Here is an 18,206-nt window from a genome sequence, read left to right as displayed (position 1 = left end):
GATGCAGATTTCTTTCACAAAAGGACAGCTTTTCAGGCGATTCCTCTGCCTAAAGAGGTTTACAGATCCTCTGAATAAACCACCTCTTAATGTGCCAAAAAAAAAGTATTTGGGATGGGATCTTTTACTCTCTCACACATTATTATTAATGCTGAATGTTATTCTGGAGGCAGATTGTTTTTTATGGAATCAACTGTTTCCCTTTGAAGCTTGTTCTTAGGGAAGGTTCAGGGTAGATTTTTCCTTTGGATAATTTACTGTCCTTTACTATAGTGTAACTCTGCAGCCAATACCAGAGTGTCCAGTGTGGGCAATATTTCCTTCTCATCTTCCCAAACTTTAATAGTATGCAACTCACCAGATGCCTCATGCACTTGGGATTTTATGTGGAAATTAGGAAACAGGTTATGTTTCATATCTGGGGTGATGCAACACAGAGAACAGTACACAGAGAAAATGTACCATCCACTAAACTGAGCTAATGAAGGAAGATGAAGAGCTCAGAACTGGGGCTTAAAAAGAAAATGTCAAGTGGCTTTCTGGAATATGTAGGGAATTTGGGAGTCACTGCAGAGAATGAGACTTAGCTTACTTCATTTAAATTAGAGTTCAGTAGAACTAAGTGGAAACCAGGAAGAGGAACCTCTGGGCATTCATCTCTGGTCATTATATTTACCACCTTAGTAATACTATAGCATATGAAGTTAGCTGACAACTTTTCTTGTTATAACTCCTTTTCTATCCAAAGGTCTTCTCCATGGTATAGAACTGGGGTAAAAGGATTGTCAATTGAACTTCAGTAGAATTCAAAAGCCTACTTACTCCAGTTTTTTTAAAAAATATTTACTTGTTTATTTTTAATTTATTTATTTAATTAGGTATATATGACAGAAAAATGCATTTTGATTCATTGTACACAATTGCAGCTCTACTTTTCATTTCTCTGATTGTACACGATGTAGTGTCAGACCATATGTGCAGTCATACATGTACTTAGGATAATGATGTCCATCTCATTCCACCATCTTTCCTGCTCCCATACCCACTTCCCTCTCCTCCCTCTCCTTTGCCAATCAAAGTTCCTGCATTTTTTCCATGGCCCCCATCCCCCCATTAGAAATCAGCATCAACTTATCAAAGAACATCTGGCTTTTGGTATTTGGCTTACTTTGCTTAGCATGATATTCTTCAACCCCATTCATTTACCTGCAAGTGCCATAATTTTATTCTCTTTTAATGCTGAGTAATATTCCATTATGTATATAAATCACAGTTTCTTTATCTACTCATCTGTTGAAGGGCATCTAGGTTGCTTCCACAGTTTAGCTACTATGAATTGAGCTGCTGTACACATTGATGTGGCTGTGTAACTATAGTGTGCTGATTTTAAGTCCTTTGGGTATAGAATGAGGAGTGGGATAGCTGAGTCAAATGGTATTTTGACCAAATTTTCTAAGGAATCTAATACTGCTTTCCAGATTGGTTGCACCAATTTGCAGTCCCACCAGCAAAGTAAAAGTGCACCTTTTCCCCCACATCCTCGCTAACACTTATGTTTGTATTCTTAATAACTGGTATCCTGACTGCCATGAGATGAAATCTTAGAGTAGTTTTGATTTGCATTTCCCTAATTATTAGAGTTGTTGAACATTTTTTCGTATATTTGTTGATCTGAGAAGGGTCCGTCCATTCAGCTCCTTAGCCCATTGGGTTGTTTGTTTTTTTGATGTTCAGTTTTTCAGTTCTTTATATATCCTGGAGATTAGTGCTCTATCTGACATGGGTGTGGCAAAAATTTGCTGCCAAAATGTAGGCTCTCTCATCACCTCATTGATTGTTTCTTTAGTGAAAAGAAGCTTTCTAGTTTGAATCCATCCCATTTATTGATTCTTGACTCTATTTCTTGTGCTTTAGGAGCCTTGTTAAGGAAGTACGGGCCTAATCCAATGTGATAAACATTTGAGCCTACTTTTACCTCTATTAGGTGCAGGGTCTCTGGTCTAATTCCTAGTTCCTTGATCCACTTTGAGTTGAGTTTTTTTGTATGGTGAGAGATGGGGGTTTAGTTCCATTTTGCTGCATATTGACATCCAGTTCTCGAGACACCATTTGTTTAAGAGACTATCTTTTCTCCAATGTATGTTTTTGGCTTCTTTGTCTAGTATGAGAAAACTGTATTTATGTGGGTTTGTCTTTGTGTCTTTTATTCAGTACCATTAGTCTACATGTCTATTTTGATGCCAATACCATGCTGTTTTTGTTACCATAGCTTTGTAGTGTAGATTAGGTCTGGTATTGTGATGCATCTGCTTCATTCTTCTTGCTAAGGATTTCTTTGGCTATTCTGGGTCTCTTATTTTTCCAGATGAATCTCATGATTGCTTTTTCTATTTCTATAAGGAATGATGATGAGATTTTAATTGGAATTGCATTGAATGTTTATAGTCCTTTGGGTAGTATGGGCATTTTGACAATATTAATTTTGCCTATCAAAGAGCATGGGAGATCTTTCCATCTTCTAAGTTCTTCTTTAATTTCTTTATTTAATGTTCTATAGTTTTTATTGTAGAGGCCTTTAACCTCTTTTGTTAAGTTGATTCCCAAGGGTTTATTTTTTATTTTTTTAGGCTATTGGGAATGAAGTAGTTTTCCTAATTTCTCTTTCAGAGGATTCATCACTGATGTATAGAAATGCATTTGATTTATGGGTATTGATTTTTATATCCTGCTACTTTACTGAATTCATTAATTAATTCTAGAAGTTTTCTGGATCCTCTAAGTATAGAATGATGTTGTCAGCAAATAATGATAGTTTCAGTTTTTCTTTTCCTATTTGTATCCCTTTAATTTATTTTGTCTGTACAATTGCTCTGGCTAGAGTTTCAAGGATATGTTGAATAGAAGTGATGCAAGAGGGCATCCCTGTCTTTTTCCAGTTTTTAGAGGGAATACTTCCAATTTTCTCCATTTAAAATGATGTTGGCCTTGGGTTTAGCATAGAGAGCTTTTACAATGTTGAGGTATGTTCCTACTATCCCTAGTTTTTCTACTTTTTTGAACATGAAGAGATGCTGTATTTTGCCAGATGCTTTCTCTGCATCAATTGATATAATCATATGATTCTTATCTTTATGTCTATTGATGTGATGAGTTACATTTATTGATTTCTGTATGTTGAACCAATCTTGCATCCCTGGAATGAACCCCATTTGGTCATGATGCACTGTTTTTTTAAATACCTTATTGTATACAATTTGCCAGAATTTTATTGAGAATTTTTTGCATCGATGTTCATCAAGGATATCTATCGGTTTTCTTTCCTTGATCTGTCTTTGCCTGGTTTTGATATCAGGATGATACTAGCTTCATAGAATGAGTTTTGAAGGGTTCCCTTCTTTTCTATTTCATGGAATAATTTGAGGAGTATTGGTATTAATTCTTCTTTGTAGGTCTTATAGAACTCAGCTGTGAAATCTGTCTGGTCCCAGACTTTTGTTGGTTGGTAAGCATTTGATGGTGTCTTCTATTTCCTTGCTTGAATTTGATCTGTTTAAATTGTGTATGTACTCTTGACTCAGTTTCGGTTGATCACATACTAAAAAAAATTTGTCAGTGTCTTCAAGGTTTCCTATTTTACTGGAGTATAAATTTTCAAAATAATTTCTAATTATTATTAGAAATAATAATTTATTATTATTTCAATAATGTCTGTATTTCAATAATGTCTGTCATGGTATTTCCTTTTTCATTGCAAATTTTAGTAATTTGTTTTTTCTCTCTCCTTTTCATTAGGGTGGCTAAATTTGTCAATTTCATTTATTTTTTGTGTTGTTAATTTTTTTCTTTTGTTTCAATTTCATTGATTTCTGCCCTTTAAAAAAATTATTTCCTGTCTTCTATTACTTTTGGTGTTGGTTTGTTCTGTTCACGATATCTTACCATCTTCAATGTATGGTCAACTTTATTTTCAAGATTGAATATTTTGTCTTCATTATCTGATGTTTTTGTCTTCCAAGTCATCTAGTCTGCTTTCTTTTTTTTTTTTTAAGAAAGAATTTTAATATTTATTTTTTAGTTTTCGGCAGACACAATATCCTTGTTTGTATGTGGTGCTGAGGATCGAACCTGGGCTGCACGTATGCCAGGCGAGCGCACTACCGCTTGAGCCACATCCCCAGCCCTAGTCTGCTTTCTATTGAGTTTTTTTTTAATTTGGTTTATTGTTTCCTTCATTTCAAGGATTTCTGATTTTTTTTCCAGAATTTCTCTTTCTTGAAGTAATCTTTTGCTACCTGTGTTTGCTCCCTTATCTCTGTTGGAGTGATCAATTTTTGCCTGTATTTTCTCACTTAGGTCATTCTTTAATTCATAGATCATTTTAATTATGTAAATTCTGAACTCCTTCTCTGACATTTCATCAACTGTAGAGTCTATGGATTCTATTACTGTAGTATCTTGGTTTGTTTGGCGCACTTTCCTCCCTTGTTTTTTTCATGTTTTCTATGTGTCTCCCTTTCTTGCAATGCAGATCTGAGACATTACAGTTTCTACCTAATAATCTTGTGATGTCCCTCCAGATTACCTATACCTCACCTTGGTGTTGGGCTTCTATTCCCCAGTTGGTATCCCATGATAAATGCTAATACAACTAAAGATGTGTGGTGGCAATAGCGGAGATAACTGAAGATAGCAGATGGGGTGACCCAGCGTGGCTGCAACCACTTTCAGAGGTGATGTTGAAAGGCTGGGTTGCCTATTTAAAGATGCAGCTGTCTCCAGGTCCTATCTGTTGTCCCAAGGTGGAGGCTACTGTGTGGGGAGGGCTATGGTGGTGGCTGCAGTGTCCTAAGATGGAGGTGGGCTAGTCTTGGGCTCCAGCTTGGATTTGTCCATTGGTAGGGCAGTCCTGAGTCTAACTTTGGCCTTTGCTCTGCCAGAGGTTGGCAGGGATGGTCTTGGGCCAGGGTGTCCAGCATAGGTCTCCTACTTACTCCAGTTTAAGGGCTGGTCTCAGTTTAATATAATAATTTTTTTAAAAAATTGCAAATCCATGCCTAACTGTGTTAAAAACATATACTTACTAGATGTCTTCTTGAGTATAGAAACAGGAGAATTACTATGCCAACCTCATTGCAAAATTTTCTGAAACCCTTTGTGCTCCAGCAACAGAAAGGAAATTGAGATATTTTAGGGAAAAATTATTCAAAGGGTATTGTGCATTCACAGGTTTGATGGGTGTGGAATGAAAACAGAGAGCAAAAGCAATGGGTACTGCCTCTTAGTGAGGAAGTGTGGGTCATCTTGTACTCTTTCTCACTTTGCTGGTTGAAATTTTTCTTTTCCAAAAAACAGAGAAAAAGAACAGAAAAAGGGGAGGGAAGGATAGAAAATGAAAAATAATGATCATTTTAAATTATCTTAGTGGATCTCTTATCGCACACAGTTTCCATAATCATCAGTTAATTTGAATTCTTCTTCATTACATAACATATATGAAAATCTTATGAGAATCAATGTAGAAAAACAGTTCTCTGTAGGAAAAATACCCTTAAAGCTCTTTATATGGCTCATTGATTCCTCACAAGGCTCCAAACAATAAATTCTAGAATGATGAAAGAATTTGGATAGTTTCCTAGAAAACAAGATTTAACCTGCAGATACAGCTTCATTTTCTACAACTATAATTAGGCACTGTTTCTTCCAAGAAAAACAGTAATAATTTAAACCCTGCCAAAACCTTTCAGACTTAAGTAGAAAAAAAAAAAAAGAAGAAGGAGAAAGGCCACACCCTACCTGCCTGCAATTACCACACATTAATCCATTCAAATTATTAATTTATCAAAAGAATTAATCCACAGATTAGGTTAAAGCTCTCATGATCTAATTATTTTACCTTTGAACATCCTCTCCATTTTCTCAACATAAACTTTTGGGCAGCTATGTAGATAGACATGAATCGGTGAGCAGGGAAAAGATAATGAAGGGTGACTGAAAACCACAGGCACCTTATGTGACAGATAACCATACAGAAGAGGGGGCTTGGCAGATTAATTCACAATAGCCACACTATGGAACCAGCCTAGGTGACTGTCAACACATGAATGGATGTAGAAAATTGTGTCTATATACATAATGGAGTTTTATTCACCCATAAAGAAAAAATAAAATTATGTCCTTTGTAAAAAAAATGGATGGAACTTGAGACAAAATATCTCACTCATGAGCTTTAAGGGGACACCTAATATCTAAACCATAACAGGGGGAAGTGATATTGTCCAAATTATGTTTTTTTATTGTATGCATTTATGGATATGTAACATCAAATACCATGATTATGTGCAACTATAATAAAAAGATGTGGAAAGAAAAAAACAGAAAAGATGGGGCCTTGGTATGTTATAATCTTACCCACCCTTAATTAAAAAAAAAAAAACCTACCATTTACAGACCATGTCTTGTACCCAAGTCTTCAGGACCCTCCTTTGTCACAACCTCAAATCACCTTGAAAGCAAAAACATCAAGACTCTCACAAGGAAAAGTTGATGAGTGCTTTAAGGAGGCAGGAAATTAAGGCAAAAACCATATAGCAAACCTGTTTTAATCAGCTTTTCGACAACTGTGACTAAAAGAACTGAGAAGAATAATTTTAGGGGAGAAAAAGCTTATTTAGGGGCTCATGGTTTCAGAGGTCTCAGTCCATAGAAGGCTGGCTCCATTTCTTAGGGTCAAGGTGAGGCAGAACATCATGGTAGAAGAGTGTAGCAGAGGGAAGGGGCTAATATAATGATCAGAAAACAGAAAGAGAGACTCCAAGTGCCAGATACAAAATATATACCTCAAAGGCATGTCCAGATGGCCCGCCTCCTCCAGCCATACCCTACCTGCCCTTAGTTTCCACTCAGTTAATTCTATCAGGGGATTAACTCACTGTTTGAGTTAAGGATCTCATAACCCAATCATTTCTCCTCTAAACCTTCTTGCACTGTCTCACATATAAGCTTTTGGGGAACATCTACTATCTGAACCATAACGAAACCCATTATGGGACAATAGAAAATTGAGGGAAAAAAGTTGACTCAATTTCCTTAAAAACATCAATTCTGAACACCACACCATCCTCTTTTGGAAGTAGTCTATGATGTTCCAGTCAAAAGTCAAGAGGTGGTCTTGGGCAGGATTCAGGAAACTTCCTGGAACCCCCAATAAAACTGTAAGGCAGGAAGGATGATCCCTTTCCGCCTTTCCCTTCTAATAATCGCATTCCAGTTACTCAGCCAATATGTCTGAAATCTTTCTGACATGATTTCAAGAATAGGGTGAAGTGGGGGCCTTCATGCTGTCTCAGTTTCCCAGAAGGTCTCAATCCTATACCAGGAGGACACTTCATATACATTACAGATTGATTTGGGGTTAATTCTGTACCTATGTGAAGATGGTAAGTGGACCCTGATAACAGGCCTCTAAGGGACAAATTCAAATTGGCTTCTGTCTTGAATGGAGAACTTTTCTGATGCTTCTACTGTATTGTTTGTATGAATGGTCACCTGCACTCAATTGTTTAAGAAGTTTCCTTTGTTTTTGTAGCCTGAGTCCCTTTAGGAAAACTGCCAATGGTATGTTTTAGCATTTTAAAAGTCTCTTAAAGTTTGGGCAAAATTTCTTGCTCAACTCTTAGCATTTTGATGGGAACTTGAAAGTTGCTATATTTTACCATGGGATTTAGTCAATTTACCCTTTTTCCTTTAAAGAGAATAAGAAGAACCAAGCCTTAAAAAAGTTGGCCCTACCCAGAAATGAGGGACTAAGTGGCTCCCAGGCAGGTCCTTCCTCCTGAGGAAGTAATCCAGGGGATCTCTGTGCTAAGGGATACTGTAGGAGGGAAGGACAGCCCACACTAAGAAGCTATATTGCTTGACACAGAACAGAGATTAGATGCTTAGCCCTCTGTATTTAAAATGTTCAGTATTGGAACATCACACAACACCACTGTTCCAAAACTTCTGAAATATCCTATTGAAAACTAGATTCATTGTGTTATTGTGTTACGCTAGTCCTCTTAGCATGCTAATACAAGGCTAAGACAAATCTTAACACTAGAGATAAACTTCCATATTCCCTTGTATCAAACTATGAGAGCGATATAACTCTAAAACTAAATCAGTTACTTTGTCTAAATATCCAGGAGTAAAAAGTAAAATTCAGAACTTAGTGGTAACAATTAATTCGTATCAGATGCTCTACTGATGCCTAAAATTTTAATCTGTTTTAGATTATTGATTTGATAGCCTTTTTCAAAGTAGTTGGAACAACAACAACAACAGGTTAAACCTTCCCACACTTAAGAAAAACTACCATTTCTGGACCATGTCATCATGATCTCTTGTACGGGCAAAATGTAGGCAACTCTTAGCTGGAACAAATCATGAATAGCCTCTAGTCCAAATTCCAGGACAGTCCTCCTTCTCCTCTGAAACCTCAAGAGTTCAGACTTTACTCTCCACAGTCCTATCAACATCCTGATCTTCTGAGCTTCCCATCAGCACAAAAAACTTCTGAGCTTGATGTTAACTGTAACATCAACAAGCAAATATGAAAGAAGCAACTGAAATTTGACAATACAGGGATACAACATTAGTTTGAGAGCTGTCAACCTATATTATCACTGAATTGGAAGATAATGAATAGAAATAAAATATATTAAATAGGAATAGTAACTATTTATGAAACTATTGTTCAAGGTTATATATATATATATATATATATATATATATATATATATATATATATATAAATTGATTTCCAATGCATGAAATTGGACATTTTTATTTATTTGTATTTTGTTTGTGGTGCTGGGAATTGAACCCAGGGCCTTTTACCTACTATACAAGCTCACAGACCCAGAAATATTTCTTATAGTGGATTGCAGTCAAGAATTCCAAACACCGACCTAGTAAATTTTCTATTTTACACTTTGTCTGTCTTTAAATCTCTAATCCACCTTCCTCCCTTCATGTTGGATTTCAATTTCAATTACAAATCAGAAGCAGAAGAAAACTCCTTCATCTTCCCACCACCAACTGTACCCGACTGCAATTATCTAAAGTGGATCCCTTCCAGTTGAGACTTTAGATGACTCTGATGGGCAGCTTGATGAGCCTTGAGCACAGAGGACACAGCCAGGCCAGGCCTGGCCCAGACTTCTGACATGTGGGTATTAATGTGTGTTATTTTAAGCTTATATTATTATGATAGCTTGGAGGTACTTAGTAATACTTCTTATCTTCTGAATACCAACTCCAAGGTGCATTCTACATTGTTTCTTAGAAGGTGATCAACTGGATTAAGTCCATTGCATTCATGAGTTCCATAACACACCTTTTATTGACCTTTTAATTTTCCCGTTTTTTTTTTTAATTTTGCCTCTGCCTCTGGGTTTAATCTCTCAGTAGACTAGCTTCTCTGACATCGTGTTTCAGGTTCTACTTTAGAAGAATCAGTGTGACAGATACAGGGAGCGATGACCTGAGGAACAGTTGCCTGTCTCATTCCTCATCACCTCACTTAGCTGTCTTTGGCTCTCTGAAACCCTCTTTCCATCCCTGCCACTTCAATCATTCTTACTTTTCTTTTGTCACCATAGACTTTTTCATGTCAAATCAATAATCAGTTCTTAGTTCTAATCTTTATTGACTTCTCAAAATCCTGTGCCACAGTTAAGTATGTTCTTCTGGTTGGGAATCAGTCTGCCTGGCTTTTGAGATACCATGCTCAATTGCTGGCCACCTCATCATAGTCTAGAGGAAGCCTGTTCCTCTTTTCCTCATGATTTCTGGAGTTGAAGTACCCAAAAACTCTGTCTTCACTCACTCTTTCTTCACTCATTTCCTAGATCTTTTCTTTCAGTTCACAAATTTTGAATCATACAACTTAACTTAGATATATAACTGGCATCTCAAACTTCACAGGTCCAATAAAATCCTTTTAAGTCTTAACCCAAACTACTTCCTCTCCCTCTGTTCCCCATTTATTCATTCCACTCACTCTGTTGTTAGTGCAAAGCCCTTGTTAAGTATCCATGAGTTTTCCCTTTCTCTCATATTCTATCACTAATCTATGATCAAGTCATATGAGGCCTAATATCAAGTTATATCACAGATCCAATAAATGTGCCATTTTATTGCCCTCTACAATCTGTTTTCTGCATTAACTGTAAATGATTTTTTAAAAAATGTATACATCTGATTATGCCACCTCATACTCAAAGCCCTTCAATAGATTCTTATGAATATATGAGGTTAAAATAAAGTCTAACCCCTTTAATAAGTTTTTTCTTTTCTTTTTAGTTCTTTTTTCTTTCTTTCCTTCTTTTTCTCTTTCTTTCTTTCTTTCTTTCTTTCCTTCCTTCCTTCCTTCCTTCCTTCTTCCTTCCTTCCTTCCTTCCTTCCTTTATTCCTTCCTTCCTTCCTTCCTTCTTTCTTTCTTGTACCAGGGATTGAACCCAAGGGTGCTTAACCACTGAGAAATACTCCTTAATACAGATTGTTATTGAAATTAACTGAAGTCGAGGGAGAATGATGGTGTACAGAAAACATCAATTCAGGCAGCAAAGGGGACATAAATTACAGTATATATTGTTGTTCCCACCATGAAAGGACCAGATGAAATACATAAAGATTGATCTAAGCCTTTCTTTTAAAACACAGACTAGACAGATTCTACAAATGCTGCAGAGGGCTAAAGCATATGGAATGAAGATGCTGCTTTTAAATCAAAATAAAGTAAGTTTTTCAAAAGGATTATTTAAGAACCTGCATTTTAGAAAACTCCAGAGGGCTCAATTCTTCCAAAATGGGTCCAATTATTTCAAAAGCTTTCTATCTTTTATTACATTTCCAAATGTGCAAAAAACAATCAAGATCCTAGTGGTACTTATACCACTCATCAAGGAACCACTTACCTAGAACAAGAATCTTAGCCTTAATCTGCATATTAGAGTATCCTGATATGAAAGTAAGATCCCTTAATCCAGAGAGTCTGATGTATTTGGTCTGAGGTGGCACTTTTTGTTGGTGTTTATTAAAATCTCTCCAGGAGTCACCCATATGCCACCAGAGGTAAGAACTACTTTTCTTGGTGAAAAATGCTCCTAAATTTGTAACTTCACTTCTGAGTTTTTCTTTTATTTTTTTTTTGTTTTAATTAATTATACATGACAATAGAATGCACTTTGATACATCATATATAACAGAGTATAATTTCTTATTTGTCATGTTGTACATGATGTAGAATCACACCAGTCATACAGTTATATATTTACATAGGGTAATAATGTCTGATTCATTCTACTACCTTTCCTACCTCATACCCCCTCCCCTCTTTTCATTTCCTTCTACCTAAAGTAACTCTATTCTTCCCAAGCACTCCACTTCTGCATTGTTAATTAGCTTTCACATATCAGAAAAAAACATTCGGCTTTTGGTTTTTTAGGATTGGTTTGCTTGAGGCAGCCACATCAATGCTTACAGCAGCTCAATTCACAATAGCTAAACTTGTTTGCTTGTTTTTGAGATGATCTCACTAGGCTACCCAGCCTGGCCTGGAGCTCACAGATTCATTGATCCTTCCTCTTCAATGTCCTGAGTAGCTGAGACTACAGGCATGGGTCACTGCCCAGCTGTAGCTTCACTTGTGGGAGTTACAGATCCTGGTCAATTCTGGCTCATTTGCAGCTGAAACTTCCAACATCATCCAGTCATTTGCAGAGCTTGATCTCTTTTCTTCATGACTATAAATTTTGTCTTTGTATGCAAAAGAAAATATTTTAAAAATATTTATTTGTATTTATTGCATACTGAATTAACTCCCTTGCCATAAACTTTTGTTTATTGAATTTTTTCACAAGTTTTGTTTTCTTTTCTTTTCCTGTGCAATCTGCTCTTCTGGCTTAAGCGGTATTTTCAGGGAGGATCACCTCATTGTGGAAGGGGGAGCTCATGCATAGGTTAATCTGTCCATGAGCTCTGTAAGTAGGAAGGCACATTTTGGATGCTTTATTCACTTGAATATATTCAATGACCAGAGAACTTATATCTAAACTCTTAAGTTCATAATTGTTCTGCATGCTTAAGCAGGGAAAACAAAACTTCAGTACTCTTTTTGGGCCACTGACCCTGTGTCCAGCCCCATTGTTTGGCCTGGGTGCATCTACTGACACCACCATTGTTACATTGGAATGACATACATTTCTTCTTTACAATGACATTTCTCAGGTACTTGGTGGCTTTTGGGATAGGCATACTCTTGATAGCCTGGGCTGTTTTAGATATTCTTAAAGCATATGTGCAGATTTGAACCTCCTGATTTGTGTGATTCTTTGAGGTTTTCTGGGTCAAGAGATTAGGGAACCATTTTCATAGATCACCTCAGGTTACTTACAGGAAAAGGAAGAAAGCCAGGAAGGGTCCTTTGTTCCATAAATTTAGACAAAAATGCACTAGAGAAGATAACGTTGCCTCCATCTTCCCAGGTGTAAATCCAACCTATGGAAGAAAAACTTTAATTTCTATGAAAAGAAGGAGGTGAAGGAAGGAATTGAATTAGGTTTTCAACAAATAAAAGAAAATTCTATTCAAGTGTACAAAATTTAAATTTATTTCAATAAGTATTTGAATAAAATATATTTTTATAATATATTATGTATAAATATTTGTTAATATTAGCAAACATTGCTATCATAAAACATTAATTAAAAGACAAACAACCCAATTGTACTTATAATGCCAAATAAGTACATAAAAAATTGCTCAAATCATTAGTCATCAGGCAAAAACAAATAAGATGAGCTATAACTTCTTCAGGGAAATGTAAATTTAAATCACAAGGAGATACTTATAATGGTTACAACTATAATATTTGCTAAAATGTGTTTGTAAAGTTGTTGATCAACTGAAACATTCAAATATTGCTAATGAAGACTTGATCTGGTAGTAGTAATGAAGCTAAACAGTGACCTAATCTGTAGAAATATACCTATTAGTAGAAATTTACACAAAAGAAAGGAAAGCTTACTCCCACAAAGAGACTCTACATGAAGGTTCACAGCAGCTTTATAATTGCTCAATTCTGAAAACACAATACAAGAGAAGAATTAAATATCTTTTAGTAAATTCATAAGCTGCAATATTATTTGATATTAAGAGGGGCAAGCTACTGATACACTCAACTATATTAGACAAATCTAAAACATGTTAAATGAGAGAAACCAGACACTAAGGCATCCATAGTATGTTTCACTCAGCTTCTAAGATGGAATCAAATGGTTTCTGCCTCCTGGTATTGGCATCATTTCCTAGGCTGCATATTGCTCTTAGTGGCTTGTTTTGAGCCACTAGAATTCAAGCAGAGGTGCTAGGGAGTCACTTCTGATATTGGGATACAAATGAACTATAGTTTCCATTTTGAGGATCAAATTGTTTTTGGCTTATTCTAAGGGAACCTAGGCATCCATGTTGTTCCCTGCCCTAGAAAGACCCTTGATGTCTCTGTCTGATAATCATCAAGGACCTGAGGCTTGCCATATGAGTGGGCTTAAAACAGCATTTATATATTCTAGTTGAGCCTTGAGAAGAGGGAAATTCCTGCTAAACACTTCAATAGCATCTTTTATGATTGCCCCCAAGCCAGAGACAGGTAGTTCAGCCATGAGTGGATTGCAAAGAAACCGTGAGATAGACAGTCTTTGTTTTAAGTTATTATATTGTTTACTAATTACTTTTATAAGTCATGTCCATCAGATAAGAAGCGACACAGCAATAGCTAACTAATAGTGTGTGATTTCATTTATGTGAAATTCTAGAAAAGTCAAAACTACTCATGAGTGACAGGAAGCATAAAAATGGTTGCCTAAAGGAAATAATTGGAATAGACTAGGGTGAAAGAAATGTCTTGATTTGAATGATGGTGACACAGGTGTATGTATTTGTCAAAACTCATTGAACTATACATTTGTGGTATATGAATTTTACTGCATATAATTATAATGAATGTTTTAAAATCCAGGAATATCAGTCTTTGACCAACAGGTTGAGGTAACTTTGGATCCATTCAGGTATATAGATTATCATAATTGGATCAATAGGAAAGGAAAAAAATATTTTCCAAAGCTATCTGTTTGTACAAGATGGAAGGGCCAGAGATTTTAAAAAACCATGAACTTAGTCCAAGACAAAAATGCCAAACAAGTTAAAGACAATTTAAAACTTCATTAGAGGCTCTAAGCAGATGAGGCTAGAGAATCCAGAACTGGCAGACTGGAATTTTTATTCTTTGGAGAGCAGGTCTCTTTATTTTACTAATAGGATGTGATTGACCAAATAGTCTCTTTCCTTTTCTTCAACAATGGCCACGTACAAAAATTTACTGTGAGTTAAATAACAGTATTTCATTTGTTCAAAATTTAGAGCGTCAAGGGAGAGTCAAGGACCTGGCCAGAGGTCCTTGGATAATCTTGGGAGACATAATGGTATTCTTATGGCCAATTTCAGTAATATAATGCTTCCATAATTTCTGGACAGATGGATTTGGAAAACTGTCAGTGGGCCTAGCAGAGCAAGGCTCAGACCACCTTATTCTTGGGGAATAATTTATTATTTATAATAACTTATATGGTATATAAGGGAATGTACATAAAATGTGTTCTTTATTTTACATTATGTCCTAAACTTATACATGTTTATAACATTCCAAAATCTTTCAGGTGAGAGAAAGAACAATTCTCATTGTACTAAATGAGAAAGGAGAAGTTGAGGTTAGCTGACATTGGTGTCAGTCATCTTGGGAATATTACATACAGGGCACCATAAAGGAGAAAAGATGTCATGACCATAACCATGGTGTATGTCTGTTTGGAATTTCTTTTTGTCTACCGAGGATATCAGTGTTGAGAGCCACAGCCGAAGGGGCCCCAGCAAACTTCCAGCTGCCAGCTGATGATTGGCTCACAGCGGCCCCAGCAACATCTAGCTTATTGGCTCCTCTGAGGTGATGCTCATTGGGCTGTTTCCCTGCCCTTTCAGACCACGGAGCTGCTCATTGGGGGACTTTTTTGGCTCCGCCCACGTGACCCAGCCAATCAGCCTCAAGAGCAGGAGGATTGTGGGAGGTGGAGAGAGGCGTGTGTTGGAGAGAGAGGCTTGTGGGAAGCCGGTGGTGGCAGTTGGGTCTCTGAGGGTTTTTTCTGAGAGGCTGTTTTGTTTGGCGTGTGTGGTTCTAAAAATAAAGTTAGTTTCTTTTGACAAGTGGCTTCTGATTGTGCCCAGCCAGACTGCGGCATATCAGGAACAGGGCAAAGAGAAGAGTCCAATCTTTGCTTAGACCTTTGGAACATCAGCAGTTGAAGTCAGATAATTCATCATTACAGAATTGAGAAATTTTTCCTGATAATATTTGATCACAACTGTTTTAGTCAGTGTTCTGTCACTAAGCAATATACCCAACAAGAACAACTTAGAGGACAAAAAGTTTATTTTGGCTCATGGTTTCAGAGGTTTGGTTCATGGTTGCCTACTTTATAGTTCTGGGCCCAACGTAAGGCACAAAATCATGGTGGAAGGGTGTGGTGGAGGAAAGTAGCTACTTTCATGACAGCCAGGGAGCAGAGACCTCAGCTTGCTGGAACAAAATACAAACCCCAAAGACACGCCCCCATGACCTACTTCCTCCAGCCACGCCTGCCTACAATTATCACCTAGTTAATCCATTCAAGTGGATTAATTCACTGATTAGGTTATAGCTCTCATAATCTGATAATTTCACCTCTGAACATTCTTGCATTATCTCACGTGTAAGTTTTTGGGAGAGACTTCATATCTAAACCATAACAACCACTTAATGCTATCTTGTGAAGGATATAAGGATGCTCTTTTGGCTAGTGTCTCTTTGATGTTGGAATCATTTATTTTAAAAACAAAATTATTTATCACCTTTTACAAGTGAAGCATTATAGTTAAATCCAGGATTTTCCCTGATCAACATCTAAACAGAACTTGAAAACTAGGAGAAACAGCCAATTTTATTGAATGTCAAGAACACTGAAATCTTCCTAGAAAGAGGGAACAAAATAGCCATTCTGGTACATACCTACATACCCAGTAGGCAGATTGCTGGCTCCTAAGTTTTCTTGATGTTAAGGAAGAATCTCTGAATTAGGTGTTTTTAGAAGAACAGCACTCTGGTAGAGCCCTATATAGACATCTACAAGTTAAGACTAGTGCCTGCCTATTAGGGTAGTATGTCACTTTTTATAACATGGAAAGGCAGACATTAATGTGATTCTTGAAAGCAATGCAAGAAAAGTACTAATTAATGTGGCGTGGGGCCTGTTCAGTGAACACTACAATGCTGACTGGTGGAAAGCTTCTCATCTAGTAATATAAGGGCTTAGCAAACAGCAGGATGAAAAGAAAAGACAAATTGAGATGAATATATCTTAAGGTAAATAAAATTAATTGATACATAATTGTTAGTGAAGAAAGCAAGAAATGAATGAATATTGAGTTTAATAATGTATTACCCAATGGGTATAGATCAAGGTGACAGATAGGTGGGTCAAATGGTGGTTCCATTCCCAGTTTTCTAAGGAATCTCCATACTGCTTTCCATATTGGCTGCACCAATTTGCAGTCCCACCAGCAATATATAGGTGTGCTTTTTTCCCCACATCCTTGCCAACACTCATTATTGTCTGTCTTCATAATAGCTGCCATTCTGACTGAAGTGAGATGATATCTTAGAGTAGTTTTGATTTGCATTTCTCATACCCAAAGGACTTAAAAACAGCATACTACAGGGACACAGCCACATCAATGTTTATAGTAACACAATTCACAATAACTTAACTGTGGAACCCACCTAGATACCCCTCAGTAGATGAATGGATTAAAAGAATGTGATATATATATATATATATATATATATATATATATATATATATATAGACACACACACAATGGAATATTTTTTTTCAGCAATAAAAGAGAATAAAATCATGACATTTGCAGGTAAATGGATGGCGTTGGAGAAAATAATGCTAAGTGAAGTTAGCCAATCCCCCCAAAACAAATGCCAAATGTTTTCTCTGATATAAGGTGACTGACCTATAATGGGGTAGGGAGGGTGAGCTTGGGAGGAATAGACAAACTCTAGATAGGGCACAGGGTTGGAAGAGGTAGGGAGAGAGCAGGGGTTTAGCAAGGATGGTGGAATGTGATAGACATCATTACCCAAAGCACATGTATGAAGACATGAATTGGTGTGAAAATACTTTCTATACAAACAGAGATATGAAAAATAGTGCTCTATATGTGTAATAAAAATTGTAATGCATTCCATTGCCATGTATTTAAAAAATAAAATCAATTAAATATTTTAAAAATGGGTTACCCATAAGTAGCTTGTAGGGAAAAGCTACTTCTCTACTCCTGAGTTAGAAGATGTGGCACTTCCCGAGGCTGATGTTGCGGGATGATCCTCCTAAACTTCTGGGAAAAGAGACGGCTGATGGGACAGTGATTCAGGGAATGACTCCAGGATAAATGACGCATGAGATCCGGCCGTCAGCCCACTCAACACCTGTAACCTTCATGCTTGAGCAATGTCTTTTTTACAGACAGATATACACAATGGGCTCCTGGGGACATGAGAAAACCTGGGAAAAACTAGAAGTCTCTTTCATACCAAGTAGGAGATGACCTTCTCTCTGAAGGAAACCCAAGTGAAGACTTATGAGATGACTCCAAATGAGAGGGACTAAAAATGCACTCATTATCGGGGCTTTGTTTCATTGCTTTTGTTCAGTTACTGTAAGTTATCACTCACAGCATCAGGGCTTTGTTTGCTGTGTGGAAATTACCATTCCTTCCAGCTCAGTGACAAGTCACTGGGAAAAGGCTCCTCCCTCCCTAAAAGGACTGCTTGTAGAAAAGGATATTTGTAAGGGAGTCTGAAGACTGTAGAGGAGGAAGAAGAAAACCATTGTAACAGTTCTTGACTCATTAATTAACTGACTGGAAGGGAACCTTTCTGAACCTGGCACGCCCTATCTGGATTGGATTTACTGCCACGGTGTTACTGGAGATTGGATAATTATGAATTTGAGAAAAGTGCATGAATGTATTAAACTAACTCTCTTCTCTCTCTCTCTTTTTGG

At 36.8% G+C, this 18,206-nt stretch overlaps 1 pseudogene; it reads right to left on the bottom strand.

Moving 5' to 3' along the window:
• Positions 1-11,914: 11,914 nt before the first annotated feature.
• Positions 11,915-12,409, bottom strand: LOC124081923 (large ribosomal subunit protein uL22-like; annotated as a pseudogene).
• Between the last annotated feature and the right edge of the window lie 5,797 nt (positions 12,410-18,206).

This window comes from Marmota monax, unplaced genomic scaffold (genome assembly GCF_021218885.2).
Source record: "Marmota monax isolate L192 unplaced genomic scaffold, Marmota_monax_Labrador192_F-V1.1 WCK01_AAM20220418_F8-fsc00031, whole genome shotgun sequence".
Classification (NCBI taxonomy): domain Eukaryota; kingdom Metazoa; phylum Chordata; class Mammalia; order Rodentia; family Sciuridae; genus Marmota; species Marmota monax.
The sequence above is the reverse complement of the archived record's forward strand: the minus strand, read 5'-3'. Positions and strand labels throughout refer to the sequence as shown.